The 18,551-nt window shown below is 44.7% G+C and overlaps 1 long non-coding RNA gene across 2 annotated transcripts in view; it reads right to left on the reverse strand.

Annotated features, from left to right (window-relative positions):
* LOC125964885 (uncharacterized) overlaps positions 1-18,320 on the reverse strand; it is a 123,834-nt gene extending 105,514 nt beyond the window's left edge. Inside the window, exons 1-3 of one of the 2 annotated variants that reach the window (XR_007478212.1) lie at positions 18,228-18,320; positions 14,066-14,211; positions 5,690-5,973 (exon numbers count right to left, since the gene is read on the reverse strand). This is a non-coding gene — a long non-coding RNA (uncharacterized LOC125964885). Of the gene's footprint in view, positions 1-5,689; positions 5,974-14,065; positions 14,212-18,227 lie in introns of those variants that run through there. The other variant, XR_007478213.1, reaches the window with a different exon arrangement.
* Positions 18,321-18,551: the final 231 nt, after the last annotated feature.

Consider the following 18,551-nt stretch of genomic DNA (forward strand, 5'->3'; position numbering starts at 1 on the left):
TTAAGTAGTATCCCAACCTCATGATGATGATTTGGGGTCATTACTAAAGCACTCGGGATCATACATATTATTTGAAGGTAGTTTTACAGGACAATGCACATTGGTATTTTTCTCCTATTAACAGAGTAGGAAATTGTGGGTCAATCTGCAGTTACTTCGATTAAGAAAGCAGGATATGAACACTGCTTCTTTGCTGGGGTACTTGGCACTGCTCTTTCTCGTGCGGGGACATATTTTGCGCCTTTACAGCCTGGCATCTAGGCGTACTGATCAGACTAATGCTTGGCTTTATTGGACTCGTTGACCAGTCTGATTGATATTCTGGTACATACAGGGTACTTGGTCATGGTTGCTCACCTCTGAACCTCAGCTTCATCACCTGCAAAGTGCAACTAATAGCATATCCGCTTTGTGGGGTTTTTATGGACTTGGCAAGCGTCATAGTGGCTGGCACATGCTAGAGACTCGGGTGATGCAGTAATTACTAAAATTTGCATTTTCAGTGGATCCTTCCCACCTGGACAGGGTGACTCACAGCCTTGGGGGAGGAAGAGCAGGACAAACAGCAATGGCAGCATGGGCCAAGGGAAGGAGGTGAGAACTGACATGCAGGGGGGCCTCTTGCTGGTATCACCAGAGGGCCCATAGTGAGCCAGGATGTGGGGAGAGACTGGCCGCTCAGTAAGACCAGGCCAAGAAAGGCCGTGTGAAGGGGCTTAGCTTTTACCTTGTGGTAGAGGCCATCCAAAGGAGAAAGTGGAAGATGGGTAGGTATAGACTTCTCCCTTAGGAATTGTCCTCGGGGTCTGTTTATCTCCTGGCATGGTGCGTTCAATGAGTTGGCCCCTCCAGCACATTCTAGAGATGACTGGCCATGTCTGACCTTCTGGAGATACAGCCCTGACCTCCTGGCCACCTCACTGAGGAGAGGGCTCATGGGGGAATCAGCCTCACTCTGCATCTATCCACCAGTCCTGCACCCTGGACCCAGGACCACTCACTTGCAAGAGGCACATCCAGCTGCCAGAGGAAGTGACATTTCCTGACTCATCTGACTAGGAAAGAGCAGAGTATCGCTGACCATTCCAGGGGAGTAGCTGCCACAGAAGACCAGGATGCGTACGAGCCATAGAAGATCAGAAGGAACAAAGGTCAGTCCACGTGGGAGTTCACATGGGCGCCTCACAGTCCCCAACATGCCCTCGAGTTTCCCTTCCAGCCCAACACACACTCCACCTGCCCACAGTCACCTGTGCCACCATCACACAGCCCCACAGAGCTCCAAACATCCTCAAACACACAAACTCCCTACCTATAAGCAGATGCCTGACTGTGTGCCCAGAACCCTCCTGCTCCAATATACATGCACTACAAACCCCAATAAAATCACAGCCACAGTCTTGAATACAAAAACACACCCCCAACGGCCCCTGATAATCAAACACCTAAATCCTCATATCCCACAAAAATCCACCCAACCCCATATAACCCCTCAATGCAAACACACAAACCCTTCAACAATAGCCAAATACATTCAAACCAAACTCACATACCTCTTCATATAAGACACAACCCCCCAAATCCAAATATAACACATACAGTCCCCCCACAGCTCTCAACATCCACGTATGTACAATGCCTCAGAAGCTCAGACACACACAAAATACCATCAGAGAGACACAATGTTTCCAACCTTTTCCTAAATACTCCCCGTAGAACACATGATGACCTCACACCCCCAATACAAACATACACCCATCTCCCTCTTGACATACTATAAACAGCCTCTGTCACATCCCCTGATTATACACACACAGCTAGCAACCCCAATTTACACTGAGAACCCCAATCTCTGCAAATTCCTCCACACCAAAAATACACTCCCTGAACTCTTACCCTACAGGATGAGCATGTGTATAACCCCTGCACTCTGAATACACACAGATCCAACGCACAAAGCATTAAAATGCATACCCCTACCTCTTCTCAAATTCCTGCACACATAGCCTCACAACACCCAGAAGCAGCCCACAACCCAGCCACACCATACTACACCAACCGTACACCCACAAAGGCACTCATGCCCCTCGTCTCTCCCCAGATCACACATACACAGTCTCTACACAGCTTTACTATTACCCCAAACCATCCTATACCCTAAACATACATCCAAGAGGTCCCCACACAGCCCTAACCCATGATAGAGGCAGCTCTACCAGGGGCATCATGGCACCCCGAAGGGGCAAATGCCGTTGAGGTAAGTGACTCCTGTGTTGCTGCATTTCTTGCTGCTGTTGCAAATCATCCCTTGACCCCACCGAGGCTGACGGGACACCCTAAACAGGAAGTGGCAGCATATGAGTCAGGGAAGAGGAAAACTCCATTCCAGGTGTTCCCTGTCACCACCCATTGCACCGAAACATCGGATGACCAGCATGAACAAGAAACAGAGACGTGTAACTATACCATGATCGAAATGCAAATGTTGCTAGAAAAAATTTGTCCAAGGGAAGGGGGAGAAGGGTGTTCCCCCTAATTATAAAGCCATGCTGTTACAATTCAAAGAAACGTCAGATACAGTACAACAGGCATGGGACTGCATCCATGTTGTAGCTAGATATGAAAAAGATAATTTTTCTGAAGCCCCAAACCTCGCTGGCCAGTAAAGGCACATGGGCCCCGCTGCCCCATTGGCCAGGAACCCAAGAGAGGACCCTTAAGGGATATAGGGACTTCTGGGACCCTTACTGGTCTCCACCAAGGGGTGTTGCCATCACACAGCTCCATCCTTCATGAGATGACTAACAGATCTCCCTGTATTGGCAGCTCTGGAGATCGGGGGTCCCTGATGACGTAACCTTGGGAAAGCCCAAGCACAAGTTAGAAATTTTTGCTCAGGCGCTACAGACTCTTCAGGAGACCGGAGTGATGGGCAGCTGTCACCTCTCCGAATCCTGTACCCTGACCTCTGCCAAGGCCTCTGCCTTAGGGACCTGGCAGATCCCTGGAGCGTGGCCCTCCTCTGGGACACTTGCCCATATACTTCTCTAATTATCCTTGGGACACACATAAACAACTTTTCTTATGGCTCTCATTGACAACTGGAGCTCAAATTACAGTGCTTCCTGGGAACCCCTCCAATTATAAGCAAGGGTCACACTTTAGATTACAAGGCATAATAGGGGAGTAGAAAGCATTCAACTTCCACTGAATGTTACTATTGAAACAATCTTTATTAAAAACCTTTTAGTGCTGGTAGCCCCTTTGGCCCTACCCTTTCCCGTTACAGCTATGGATGCCTTGATGTACTGCAATGCCATCTGGAACAAACCCAAATTCCTGGCCTTCCTGGTGGAAGCTGAATATTGGGAGCCCATAAGACTGCCATCTAAGACAGTAAATATCCCCCAATAACATGTATGACAGGGGGCTGTGGGATTGCAGCCCATAATTCAGAATTTATGAAAAGAAGAAGTCATTAAACACACCATTTCTCCTTTTCAATTCCCCCATTTGGCTGCTATTAAAGCCTGCTAGTAATGAGCGGCCCCTTATAATCAACTACTGAAATATAAATGCTGATCCCCACTATTAAGGCTCTCATTTCCAACACTGTCCAGTTCATTAAGGATATCCAAAGGGCTCCAGGGCATTACTTTGCTGTGACAATCTAGCTATGACGTTCTATTCAGTACCAGTTATTAAGGAGTCCCAGCTGCGGTCTACTTTTACTTCAGAAGGCACCCAGTATGTTTTAACCTGTCTGCCTACTGGCTATCTTAAGAGCCCAGCTATTGCCCACAGTCTTTGCTGGCAAGCCCTGGTGTCCCCTTGCACTGTCTGGCACTATACTGATGTTCTAATCCAGAGCCCCTCAGGAGATTGGTGCACAAGGCCCTAACATGGTTGGTGACCCACCTATAACATACAGGTGGGCTACTTATTGCCCCACATAAAATTCAAGGGCTGTCCACAACTATTAAATTTCTGGGCATTAACTGATCCTCTAAAAGCCAGGAAATTCCTCTTGCAGCTAAACCTCAGCCGTTAACTATTCAGCTCCCCCCCACCCTATGGCAAGCCCAACACGTCTTACTTAGGTCTCTTCACACTTTGGAGGCAACAAATACCACCTTGTCCATCATTCTTAGACCCATTTATGCGGCCACGTACAAACCCTCCATAGTTTACTGGCGAAGAGCTAAACAATAAGCTTTATAGCAGGCACAAAGGTCAACTGGCCAAGCCCTCCCACTGGTTTCCCCTGGCTGCTCCTTCTGGGCTGAGAATGGACTATGTGTCCCGGAGCCTTTGGACTAACACAGCTCCTCCTAGCTGCCTGTGGGCTTCTGCACCAGACGGCTGCACTCTACACCACTACACACCCTCAGAACCGATTTGGGAACTGGTTCGTTGGTTTTTGATCTTGCTTTTGTGTGCACTGATGCCAGAATTTGTTTGCGACTTTTGCGTTTTGGTGTACAAAATGGGAAATACTCCATCTACCCTGAAGGAGAGCCCTTTGGGGCCTATTTTAGATAAATGGGTGTAACATAGCCCTGAGCCTATGACTAAGTAAGACATGGTATACTACTGTAATAGGGTGCAGACCCAAAATATAGGATCAGAAGGGCGGTCGCCCCTAAAGGGCTCACTCAGTTTTTATAGGATCTCGCAGTTAGAAGTGTTTTGCAAAACAGCAAGCTGCCCCGGCAGTTGTCCAGCTGCCCACCCTCCCCCACGCCGCCATCATATTCACCACCTCCTGTTTCCCCTACCCACGGGGATCAAATAGAAGTTTCCGCGTTAACCCCCAGAGCACAGGAGCCTGATTTAGTATCACCATCTAAGACTCCACAGGACACCCAATTTGGACCGGGAAACACTTCCACAGCAGGGCAATTTCCCTCGTGCTGACATCCTATAGAGGCCAGGGGACTCCCTTGACTTGAGGCGTCCGAATCTAATTTCCCCACAGGAGCCCCAGGGAACTTTGACAGTGGGGAACGAGTTGATTGACTCTCCAATAGATACCACTCCCCAAACCCTCCCTGTTTATCTCAAGAGGCTTGTAAATATTAAACAAAGGGGAAACAAAGTCATCCTAGGAAAAACTTGCCTGTATCTTTGAGATGCAAATGTCCTTTCTGGTCTTCTCAGGAACCCTCATCTCTGCCATCTTTTTAAAATGCATCTTTTTGAAAGAGGGTAAAGGAATTTAGAAATGGACTTATCAAGGATAAATAAAAAACCTAAGTGTCTTTTCTGTAAAAATTCAGCCATCTAGACAAGTGAGTTTGATTTGTTCCATCTGCCAGAAACCTAATTTGAATCCAACCTCTTTTTGTAAACTGATGGGCTTCACATGGCTGTACCTGACTCAGTGCTGAAATTCTGAAATGACAACCATGGCGTCTCTGTACGTCTGTGTCCTTGTATGTGTCTCTGTCTTTGGATAACATTGCTGAGGTCTATTTAACTGGCTCAAAGAAAAGTAAGCACTTACAAACCAAACTATTCTAAATACAAGAGAAACTGAGCTAAATGAGCTTCAGGATCACGTGAACTGGGAAATATTCAGTATTAATTAAGACCTGGTATTAACGTTCGTTTGTTGATCTAATTAACATACACATGCTGTTAGACTCATCAACATTAAGTATAATACTTTTATTGTGCCTAGGTTTAATATAAGCTAAATAAAATCTTGTTATATCTGTTGCAAATTTCTCATCAAGGAAATAACTTGATGTGAAGAAACTTTTTTTTTTTGCAGTACGCGGGCCTCTCACTGTTGTGGCCTCTCCCGTTGCGGAGCACAGGCTCCAGAAGCGCAGACTCAGCGGCCATGGCTCACGGGCCCAGCTGCTCCGCGGCATGTGGGATCTTCCCGGACCAGGGCACGAACCCATGTCCCCTGCATCGGCAGGCGGACTCTCAACCACTGCGCCACCAAGGAAGCCCGTGAAGAAACTTTTAAGGAAAGAAAATGCAAATGAGATAAGAGCTTTAGGTAAACTTTTTAAAATACTTATCTTTTAGGAAGGTCTATCTAAAATTAATCTCTCCAGATATCTGACCACTTGAAAGTCAGAATTGTGCTAAAATAAGTGACAGAAGGTTTATAGAAAGTGGACCCTTAAAAAAAGGAGTTCTGTACGTGGTCAGGACTAAGTTTAAAATAAGTTTAATTAAGTAAATAAATTTTAAAAGTAAGCTGGTGCACAACTTGAATTTCACTTTTCTCTCTGTTAAGAAGACAAGGTTTCTTAAGATTTTGGACTGCCTTTGATACCAGATTTTAAGTTTTTCTACCTTTTAAGAGATCTGTTCTGTACTTGCCTTTGAAATTGTTTACTGTTACTTTGGCTAAGTGAATAACTATTGTTTCACAATGACATGTGATCCTATCTGACTGTTTTAAACCCTTTTCTTACTTTTTTGACAAAACTTCCCAAATCAAATTATAATGAAGTTCCTTTGACCTCTAGCTAACTTTGGGGTGCTTCAAAGGGCCCCTGAAACACCCCAAAGAGAGATATTAACTAATTAGGTTGACTTGGTATGTTGAATTACACGGGAAGTCTTGTCAAATAAGCAATAAATCTTCTTAGGTTATATTGTATGCCAAATGATACAGGTATTCTACAGATTAGATGGAGTTCCTAAAATTTGGTATGGCCTGGTAAAATGTTACCAGTCAGAATTCTCTTTACTATCTGAAAGTGTGCATGTCACCGCAGTAACCATGTTACTTTGTCAATTGCACTGTAATCAGATTTAAACGTGCCTTCTTAAGTCTTTCGCCATTGTACACAGTTATGGTTTCACTCTGATGCCTTTGCAAAAATGCTTCCTCTTCAAGAAGATTTATAGAAGGGACCTTTGCATAAATACAAGTTGCTGGTTTTCAAACCATAAAGGTGCACTGGGTAAGAACTTGAAGAATTCTAATGGGAAACCTGATGGCTTCATAAAGCTGTTAACAAAAACGATTAGTTGCACATGACTGGGTAAACTGGTGACTATGGTTATAATTTTTATGGTTTCTATCTGAAAAATGACCGTTTTAAATCTGTGTTTTCCAGGTGTAAGCAAAACCCTCCCCTTAAACTAATTATGACTTACAGTAATTTCTTAAATTATACCCTTGTAAGCAGAAATGAAACATTTATCTTTTTCTCTCTACCTGGTTGATCCTGCCAGTAGCATATGCTTGTCTCAAAGATTAAGCCCTGCATGCCTAAGTACGCACTGCTGGTACACTGAAACAGCGGATGGCTCACTAAATCAGTTATGGTACCTCTGGTCGCTCGCTATTGCAATTGGATTACAAGTAGTTATACTGATCATTGTTCTTTGTTTCCAGGTTGTTTGCTCTTTGTGTCTCCCTGCTGCACTGTGTCTTTGTTAACGTTACTAGCTGCATTACTTTTATCCTGTCTATTTTATAAGATTGGTGTCTCTTACAGTACCCAGTATGTAACCAGGCCTCCAACAGTACTTCTATGGCTAAACATCTTGAGGAAATAGACCACATTTATAACATGAAATAACTGTAATAGTGTGATTCTAGGTATGGGAGGAAGCAACAAGGGAAAATGTCTCCTGGATCATAATTAGATAGAGGATCCAGAGGATCTTTAATTATCAATAGGGCCTAATCTAAAAACTAGCACCTGGAGTGGCATATCAAGAATTCTCCCCTGACCTGGGATGAGCCTCCCAGCGCCGTGGGACAAAATTTGATCCTAAAATGTCTCCCAAATATTGGTCAAAATCCTGACCAAGAGGAGAGGATCTGAGAAATAGAATATTTCCTGACACATCAGTCATTAGCGACTGCAGCCCTCCAACGTGAGCCGGTGAGCCCTGACGAAACTCAGGATATGAGAATATAGGATACAGGCCTCTGATAGCTGAGGTACATATCAAATGAATGATTACAGTGAGCCCAGCCTCTTGCACCTTCCCATACATAGAAAAGTGCTAAATTCCTTAACTTGAGATGCTGCCTCCCAGGCTTGAAGCCCTCAAAATTCCCATCAAATAGATCATAACTCTCAACTTTTAGGCTGAGAATATTTTTTTAAGGCTACAGGTGTAAAGGAGACACTTTCCAGAGAGGAACAACAACAAAAAAAGAACAACGTTTGGAACACTGGCACCCATGGTGGACACTCCCGGAAAGATCCATCTGACGAAGCAATTAGAAGGGTCGTCACCCCTTTTTCCACAAGACTGTGGAATGGACATTGACAGTAGGGAATTGTAACAGGGAAGAGCCAAATCTGACTACACGTTGGATCTGTTTCTTTTGCTTTAACCTTTGCCTTCAGCTGCTTTTGATCACTAAAAGGATACTGTCTGTACATAATGGCCTGCCTCGGGGAACCCTGTCCCTCTGTCTGAATGTTAAACCAAAGTGCCTTTGCTCAGGGAAACATATGGACTCTGTCCACCTGTGGATGGCTACAATTAAGAAGAAATTAACACATCTCCTCCCCGAGGCTGGCCATTCCAGAGACTATTCGCAAAACTTATGGCCTTCTTACTTTACCTCCTCATCTCCTCCCCATCTCTGTACTATAAAAGAAACTGGCATCCAAACGCTGATAAGATGGTTATTTTGAAACTTTACTCCACCATGTTCTCGGTCTGCTGGCTTTCCGAATAAAGTCCTATTCCCTGTCTCAACACCTCATCTCCGATTTATGGCCTGTCGTGCGGCAAGCAGAGCAAGCTTGGACTTGGTAACATTTTTACTCAGGACACGGTGTCATAAAATGGGACATTGCTTTCTGTTTGTTTGTTTTGTTTTTGTTTTAGGCCGCACCATGTGGCTTGTGGGATCTTAGTTCCTTGACCAGAGATTGAACCCGCGCTCCCTGCAGTGGAAGCTCGGAGTCCTAACCAATGGACTACCAGGGAATTCCCATGGGACACTGTTACCTTGCAGTCATGGCCCTCACCTTTGTGAGACAGAGGTAGTCGTGTAGGAGGATTGAGAACGTTGTAAAGTTTAAGATAAAGATTAGATGGTGAAAGCAGGATTTCACAGGAAGTTAATCTAGTGATACTTGCAGTGAAATGTTGTCAATTCAGCGTTAAGAAGACTGTGGACAATGTGTGGAGTTTGCAAATAAACTTCATTTTCTAGAGTCAAATCTGCCAAGGCTCCCACTAAATTTGCAGTTGTGGCTATAACCTGAAGACAACTGAGATAGGCAAAAGCAACTGAATCAAGTTGCATGCTGTAACAGGCAACAGGCCTATGTTTACTACCATGCTCGCACAGTTCTGCGCGGCCTGATTATGCCTTTCATGCACAAATAAAGTAAAAGGTTTTGAATAACCTAAAGTTAATCTATTAGGTAGAGATCTCTTTTCTAACTTAAAAGGGCTAATATATTTTGCCTCCAGTGGAGATCTCACCTTAAAGTTTCCGGATCAACCTGAACCTGATCATTTGGGTAACCCTAAGGCAGGCAGCTCTTGCAGTGCTTGTTTTAGCCTTATAAAAGCCTGCTTACATTTATCTTCCCAAGCAAAGGATTCAGGAACTACATCTTTAATAAGTTCATAGAGTGGAAGGTAACAGAAAAATTTGGAACCCAGAGCTTGCAATACCCAGCTAAACCTAGAAATCCACAATGCTAGCACTTAGTTGTGAGTCTAGGAAGTTCCTGTATCAGCCTAATTCTCTCTGGAGATAGCTGAATTCCTTCAGTGCTTAGATTACGTCCTAGGTAATGAACAGCGTCTAGAGATCATTGTAATTTTTCCTTTGTGTTCTTTCTCAGCTAACTGTTGCAGCAAATAAATGGAATCTTTTATGAATGCCTTATGGAATCTTTACAGTAGCGGAGTACAGCAGGAGGTTATCTCCATATGGTAAAATGGTTGATTTCTCAGGGAACTAGAGGGTACTTAAATCTTGGTGAAGTACTTGGGAGAAAAAAGAAGGGGTCCCAGTGAACCCTTGAGGCATAAAATTGCAGGTATATTGTTGACTGTTCCAAGTAAAGGCACATAGATATTGGCTGTTGGGTCTCCGGGATGCTGAAGAAAGGTGAACAAAGGTCTCCAACACTAAACCATTTCAAGTCAGTTGAAGCTTGTGACAGAAGGGTGGCTAGGTTTGGAACAACAGGAAAACAGGGAAAAACTATTTTGATTAACAGCTCCCAAGCCCTGGACAAATCGCCATCCTGCCAGGTTTCCAACCAGGCAAGTTTGGCATGCTGCAGGGACGAGTACAGGAATGATTACCTCCCGGGCAATTAAGTCTTCTACAATAGGTACGAGACCTTGTATGACTGCAGGCTTTAATAGTTGCTGAGGAAACCTAGGGAGAGGTTTAGCTACATCTATCTGAATCTTTATAGGTTTGCATTTTTTGATTCTTCTGATGTTAACACTGTCAGAAGTAGCCCCCAAATTTGCAGGCATCTCCATCCAATTAGGGAACTTTTGTTGAACTTCCTCTTTTATGTCCAGGACAGATTTTAAGGGACATAAATGATCAGGTTCAGGTGGATCAGGAAATTTTAAGGTGAGATCTCCACTGGAGGCAAAATGTACTGGCCCTTTTAAGTTAGAAAAGAGATCTCTACCGAACAGATTAACTGGCGCTATATTGCATAGCGAAAAGGAATCTTGGTGGAGATAAAAATTCTCTCTGAACTGTATTAGGTACTCCCACTATGGAAACATCCTCTTTACTCAGAGGGACCTGTTGTTCTTTGAGGGCGGGATTTAGAGTAGAAAGCACAGCTCTGGTTAGGGCTAGGGGTAGGGTGTTAAAGAGTTAGGTAATTCTGTTTACAGTTAGGGTTAGGGTTTAATGGAGATTTCAAAGTGAAATATGACAGTGGGGTTTAAAGTAGAAAGCATAGCTCCAGTATCAACTAAAAGTTGGCAGTTTTTCATTATATTTTCCTCTGGGCTGTTCAAGGTAATTGCTGGTAATAGTTTACCAGAGAATCCCTGGAGTTCTGCCAACTATGGGAGAGGGTCATGGGGGGCCCTCCCTTTGAGACAGATATGAGAGCATTTGTGAAGAGTTTGCATAGGACCTTTGAGGACACCTTTTTTTCCAGTGTCCTCACTGATTACAAATGAAACATCAACTTTGGGTCATCGAATTGATCATGGACCCCTAGGAGGTTGTAATGGGGGAGGCCCAGGTGTTATTTTGTGTCTCTTGCCTTAGAGCTGTTGTAACTGTAAGGCTATGAGCTTGGTGGATTTCTGTTTGTGATCTTGCTCCAAGGTCCTTTCAAAATGCTCAGCTATAGTCACCAGTTCAGTCAGGCCTACAGCCTCCCACCCTCTTTTCTGCCCTTTTATCAATCCACTAATCTCAGAAGATAATCCATTTACAAAGAGGGCAGTTAAAGCAGGCTGAGTGGCCTTTTTATTCCTTGGAACACCAACTGCTGTAAAAAGAGAGCTTCCAAACTGGCTCTAAAGTCTTCCACAGATTCACCCCTCTTTTGTTTGTATGAGTGAATAATAGACCAATCATTATTAGGCCAATTACTAACAGACCAAGTGTGAGCAGGGAAAATTTTAGGAATAGCTTATAAAAGGTCAGTTGTTATTCTGCCTTTTCAGGTTGAGGATCTTGAATATTATCCTAGGGATTATGTCATTTTGCTTCCCCCAGTCCTACCAACACGGGTACAAGCGGATAAAGGTCTAGCAGTTTGGGGACATGCGCCCTGACAGTGACTCTAAATTCTTCAATAACTGTTGGGGGTTCCTCCCTAGGTTTAGAGAATTCTTGGACTATAGCTCTCAGCTCAGTCTTTGACCAAGGGGTAAAGGACACCTGAGGGGGCTCACCTGCAACCTCAGGTAGTTTTACTTTAAATGGCAATTGTTAAATATTCTCTTTTCAGACAGAAAATGAGTAAAACAAGAGTACTCAGGTGAAAAAGGAAAGGGGGGGACAGGAGGAGTTAAACCTGCAGTCACATCTGTCCTATGGTCTTTTGTTTCAGGTACCTTTTGTCTCTTTAATTTTTCATTAGCTTTTTGTTCTAAGTCTCTAAACAAAGCTATTTTGGAATCTTGAAACCTTCTGTAAACTTTTTTTTTTTTTTTTTTGCGGTACGCGGGCCTCTCACTGTCGTGGCCTCTCCCATTGCGGAGCACAGGCTCCAGACGCGCAGGCCCAGCGGCCACGGCCCACGGGCCCAGCCGCTCCGCGGCATGCGGGATCCTCCCGGACCGGGGCACAAACCCGAGTCCCCTGCATCGGCAGGCGGACCCTCAACCACTGCGCCACCAGGGAAGCCCATTCTGTAAACTTTTACATACCAATTAAAGCAGGCATCTCATTCTCCCTGTCCAATTTGTGAACCCTTGCTCTCTAGTGTTTTCCTTAAACGAACAATCTTGTCTAACTGGAACATGCCCCACAATGACCATTGTAATTCTAGATCAATATTAGTATAATTTTGCCATCTTTCTAAATATCTACAACCTCCAGGACCATAGTTCTTAAATATAAAATAAGCAGGTGTGCCAGAAGCTGGCATTCTCAACTCTTTGGCGATAAAGGATCTCATTTCCTTAGCTAGCCTTTGTCAACCCAAAAGAACACACAAAAAAACTGCGCCTTAATATATCAGCAGTAACAAAGAGATGCTACTATGTCCTGGACAAAAGAAGGCCTGGTATGCACCACCACCAATTACCAGGGATCCTTGGACTGAGGAAAAAGATCCAACCAGCAAATCCCAAGGAATGGGGACTGCAAACTGATTCCAAATAAAATGGAGAACTATAGCCGCCACCAACAGTTCCAAGCATGGAAACTGGGGGCTGATTCCAAACAGATGGGCAAGTGCAGACTACACTGTCAGCAGTGCCCAATGTGGAATCCAGGGAACAAAATTAGGGGCTGGGTTTACCACTCAAAAATATACTGGCAATAACCAAGAGATGTTACTGTGTCCTGGGAATTTCCATCTGAAAGGCCAGGGCTTGGGCCTCAGGGAGAATCCTCTACCAGCCCAAACTGTCCTGCCCTGTAAAGGAAAGCCAATTAGATTGGGAGCACAAAGGCAAAGAGAATGGAGCTCAAACCAAGAGGAGCTTACCAACAACCTTCAGGAAGGGCAAGAAACACAGGGAACTCAAAGGAGTTGTGGGCACCACACCTGTTCCTCCTTGTCCCAAATGTTATCAGAAATTTGCTTCAGATCCCATCACTGCCACCAATATATTTATCTTTTTCTTTTTAAAAAGATAAGCATTTCATCATAAAATCATCCTGTTAGCAGTAGCAATCCAGTAGTAGATTTTAGAAAAGTGCACGTACATAGTTTTATACAGAACATTTCTGGAGGGATACATATTAAACTGTTAGTGGCCACCTCTGCATGCCACCAATGTATTAAAAAACAAAATTTAACTGAGTAAATTTGAAGATTTACTTTGAATTTTGAATAAATTGGCTTTATTAAACGATTCATGAATCAGGCAGCATCTCAGCTGATAGAAAGGGAGATACTCCAAAGGGTTACACAACATGGAAGGCTTTTTTTTTTGGCCATGCCACATGGCATGTGGAAATCTTAGTTCCCCGACCAGGGATCGAACCCTGGAAGCGCGGAGTCTTAGCTGCTGGACCACCAGGGAAGTCCCAGAAGGCTTTTATAGTAAGGAGGGTGGGACAAGGAAAGAAAGTCATCATCAAGGGAAAAAATGAAAGTTCACTGGAGAAAAGGAAAACTTCAGGTGACAATGGCGTCTCATTGGCTAAACTGCGGAATTTTCTATTAGCTATTTCTATTTTCTATTTCTTGTTGCTGGCCAGGAAGGACGTCTTCCCTCCTCCAGCTGGGGTAGTAAGGTGGTTGCACTTCCTCTTTGGGGTCAGTAAATGACCTCTTCCTGTTGGGGTAATTGATGATGAGAAGGCATGAGAGCTCCCTCTACGGGGGGGCCTTCCAGACTCCAATTCTAGTTGAGGTTTCCTTTTGTTAACATTCACAGCATGTTTTATTGGCAGGAGGATTCACAATGAGGGAGAAAAGGCCACAAGACTCACCAGAAAGAAGGCTCAGAAATTCTTGGGTGGGTCCAAGGGAGGCACAAGGTGGCTGTGGGGTCAGCTGGTGGCTACAATGATCACATGGTTCCCTCTGATGGGTTTGCAGCTCCACGTGGAATAGTGAATAAAAGGGTCAGTTCATCCTATCAGAGAAACATGAAACTGAGATAAGCTTCCCACTGCTAGAAGCATCTTGAGCCTTCAGAAAAGAACAGAGAACATGTCTAAAGGGTTTGGCAACATCAGAGCCATATCTCCTCAGAGTGGGACTCCCCAGGCTCTGAAGGTCTCAGTCCCCGACTCTCCCTCAGTGACAAAGCCTCCCCACCTCTGTCCTTGTCAGTTCAGTGATCCCTAGAGGTCCTGCCTATCTGTGAGGACTTAGGTTTCCATGGAGACAGGTTGGTTGAGACCTAGTGATACAGTTGACCAGCCTGATACGCAACAGTTCCCACCACCCTGGGGCAGTTGGGCTCAGGGACACATGGCTCTGGACCCCATGTGGAGGATGTCCTTGCACGTCAGCTGTGCCACAAAAGAGCCAGTAACGCCTGTAGCTGTCCAACAGATTCTCAGGGGGTTTTCCTGGGAGAGCCCTTGGTCATCTGACCTCCTATCCAGGTAGCCCCACGACTTTCTGACTGCTGCCTGTCACACCAACAACACACCTGTGAAGGTTCTGCTCTGCATGGCCATCTGTCCACCAGGCCCCCCCTTCTAGGGACCCAGATGCTAGGACCACACAAATGCTGAAGGACTGTCCACCTGCCTAAGGTACAGACACCCCTGTATCCATCTGCATGATTTCTACTGGGAATCAACAACATTTATGGGGATTCTCTGGCCCTAAAGAACAGGATAGGAGCAATGCAATGATTCACAATTACCAGGGTCAATGCACATATACAAGGGCCCAGAGCCCCAGATGCCCCACTCACAATTCACATGAGTGTCCCATACGTACCCACTGATGCCCAAATATTCTTGCTTCATACATACATACATCCAAACACGCACATCAGTGGTACGCTGGTAAGTGCTTGATAAAAAGCTCTCCGAGAAAGGCGGGAAAGACTTCATTTATGGTATCTACATGGTATAAATATTCCCAGCATGACCAATTTCAAGCTACCCACCTGACATCACTAAACACAGAGCTGGGAAGAGATATGCACCATTGACTATCCCAAGATAGTATGAACCAGTTCCAGCACATCCCATACCTTTTCCTATGAATATGTGCACAGAATCCACTTACACCCCAAGTAGAACCCTCAACTCCCACCACACATATATAACCAAAAGGATACCACATATACATATGTGTTTGTACACACACACACACACACACACACACATATATATCCTGCACACACACGTACATTTCTACCCACACCCTGAATAAATACACAAACAGACCACCTCTTACTACCTAAATTTTTACAGGCGAAACCTTACTCACCCTGAATATTCACATTCCACTCTCACAACTATATATACACACACAACATGGGCCTGAAAACAAACATGTGCAACCGATATGCCATCCAGATGTACACACTGAGCACCTAAACACACAGGCTCACCAAGTACACAACTGTCTCATGTGCAATCCCAAAAAAGACCCATATGCAATCCCACAGCCCTAGAATACATATACTCCAGGATTCCTGCACACACACGTAACCTACACAGTCTACTGGTTTCCAAACACACAAACTAAACTCTCAAATCCCGCAGAATACATACCCCAAAAGCCCCAGGAACTCAAAAACACACACAGACACAAATAACCTATACTTATCAAATACAGCTGACCCTTGAACAGCTTGGGGGTTAGGGCCAACCCTCCATGCAGTGGCTCTGTGTCCATGGATCCTGTAGTAGTCCTGTAGTATTTACTGAAAAAGAAATCCACTATAAGTAGACCCGTGGGGTTCAAACCCGTGTTGTTCAAGGGTCAACTGTACATATAAGTCCACCTCACTAATACTGACAACACACATACAAGCAACACCACTAAATTCTTCAGGCATTACATTTCAAAATAGACACATAGAGGACTCTAAGCCTCCTGATATACTCACAAATCACAAATACACACACCCACAAACTCCTCATGAGTATACACCCCAAATGCTCAGACACATTCAAAACAGAAAAACACCGACAACTTCTGCAGTCTTACTAATATACATACACAATTCTCACACACCTATGGATACACACATGCAAATATTCCTAACCCATGAACATATGGATCCCTTCCCAAACACTATACATTATGCTACCTCTCCAGAATACAAGCTCCCCACCACTACCCCAACATATAAACTGTATATGTGTGTGTGTGTGTATATATATATATTTCTACCCTCATCCTGAATATATAGACAGACCAGCTCTTACGCCTACCAAACACATGTATAAACACCCTAGCATTCTGCAAAGAAATACACTTTGAATACTCCTAACAACTCCATACCTTATGAACAAGCTTTGATAATGCACGCACCTGATGATGGACACACACACGGATTAGAATACACAAGTAAGATACATGGAAATATCTCCAGCAAACCATTTATGAAACAACTTCCATATATCAAATTATCCCTAGCTATCAGCCAGCTCACACATATACAAGTACTAACAAATACCGGTATCACATATTTCTAATACATATAAATGCAATTGTCCATCTTCCCTGTAGAAACATAGAACCCCACCTCTCTATCAGATACACATATACTCACTTCCCAAAATACATAAGCCTAAGAGGCTCCTACTGAAAATTACAACTGCACAGCCTCAGCAAATATTCCTCCAAGTGGCCATGCCCCTTGAATACACACACAAACTCATTTAACACACAACTCTCCACAAGTCCCAAATACAACCACAATTACCCAGTACACTACAAATATGCAATAACATCACCCTATACGCCCTTTCTTCCAAATACACATACAGTACCACACTACTGGCATATACACAACACCACATTCCCAACCTCTCACACAGAATTAACTCTGCCATCTTGCAGAATACAGAATCATACAAACACAACATACCTACATATACAACATCCACCAGTCCCATAAAATAGTCACAGACTTGCCCTCTACACATCCAAATATACATAGACAGCTCCTGAAAATGCACACACACAAACACCCCATAACCATACAACATGCCCTGAATACACAAATGATCAGCCTACATTCCCCAAATACACAAAATAAACAGACTGGACACCCAAAGTAATATACACCACTACTTCTCCTGACATTGCCCTTATGCATACGCAGATAATCCTTCCCAATCCACCATTCGACACACACAAATCCCCAAATTCATGGGAGAAAAGAACACATGTAAACATATTCCCCAAACACCAAATTACAAACACCTAACCACCAACTCCTTGAGTATGCCTGCGTCACATCCCAACACCCTCCAAATACAACACTCACTCTTACACACTCACAAAAACACAGGCATGACCTCCCTTCAAAGACAAATAACCACAGACAAAACCAACCCGCACATGTGACTACACATCAGATTCCCACCAACCAATTAAATATGTACAGACCCCATCTATGCTTGCAAATAAGTCAGGATTTGACATCAGGTAATAAACATGTAAAAATACATGTTTATTACCACATTCAGCAAAGCTGCTCCCATCGCTGACAAAAGAATGCAGTTTGAACATAAGTGTTGATTGATGTTTTTATGATAAGAAGGAAGGCACTAGTGAAACTATGAGTGTGTTCCCTCGATCTTCACGCATTTTCCAATCACCTGAGCTACACCTCTGGAAGCAGATGAGGGTTTTCAACTCGCAAGAACTTCCCTCTAGCTTTTGTACTCTTCACAACGCGCAGACTAGCACGGCACCTGTTGAATAGCTCGCACACACTATTTACCCCCCACTGGAGGCCCCGCAGTCACGGAACCCTTCATGCAGCCGGCTCCCCAGCCGTGCCAATAACCCTGGGGTAAACACCTCAAGGGAATCGAGCTCTATGGGGGCGTGAATCCACATTGTGGCGAGTCTCCTTACACGGACAAGGGCACAAATAACCCACAGGGTGAACAACAGCACAGAGCGGTGACACCTGAGGGGGTGAAAAGTGCCCGTACCCCTTACCTCAGGATTCCTATAACTGACCCTAGAGGCCGCCATGACAGGCCCCTCCGCCGCCTGACGGCCGTTGAGGCCCCACCGTCCGTGCTCGCGCATGCGCTCCTGTCTTCCGGAGCAAACTGCCCCAACAGACGCTGGGAGCCGTTGGAGGACGGCGGTCCGCGTGCCCGAGAGCCCCGCCCCAGTGGGCGTGCGCAGGCGTGCGCAGGCGTCTAGGCGCGGGGAGCGCGGGCATCTGCTCCAGGCGGTCTCTGCAGGAGAGGAGAGAAATGGAGGGTCGGGCACGCTGCGCAACTTGACTGGCGACGCTCCTCGCCGGGAACTTTC

This window comes from Orcinus orca, chromosome 6 (genome assembly GCF_937001465.1).
Source record: "Orcinus orca chromosome 6, mOrcOrc1.1, whole genome shotgun sequence".
Taxonomy (NCBI): domain Eukaryota; kingdom Metazoa; phylum Chordata; class Mammalia; order Artiodactyla; family Delphinidae; genus Orcinus; species Orcinus orca.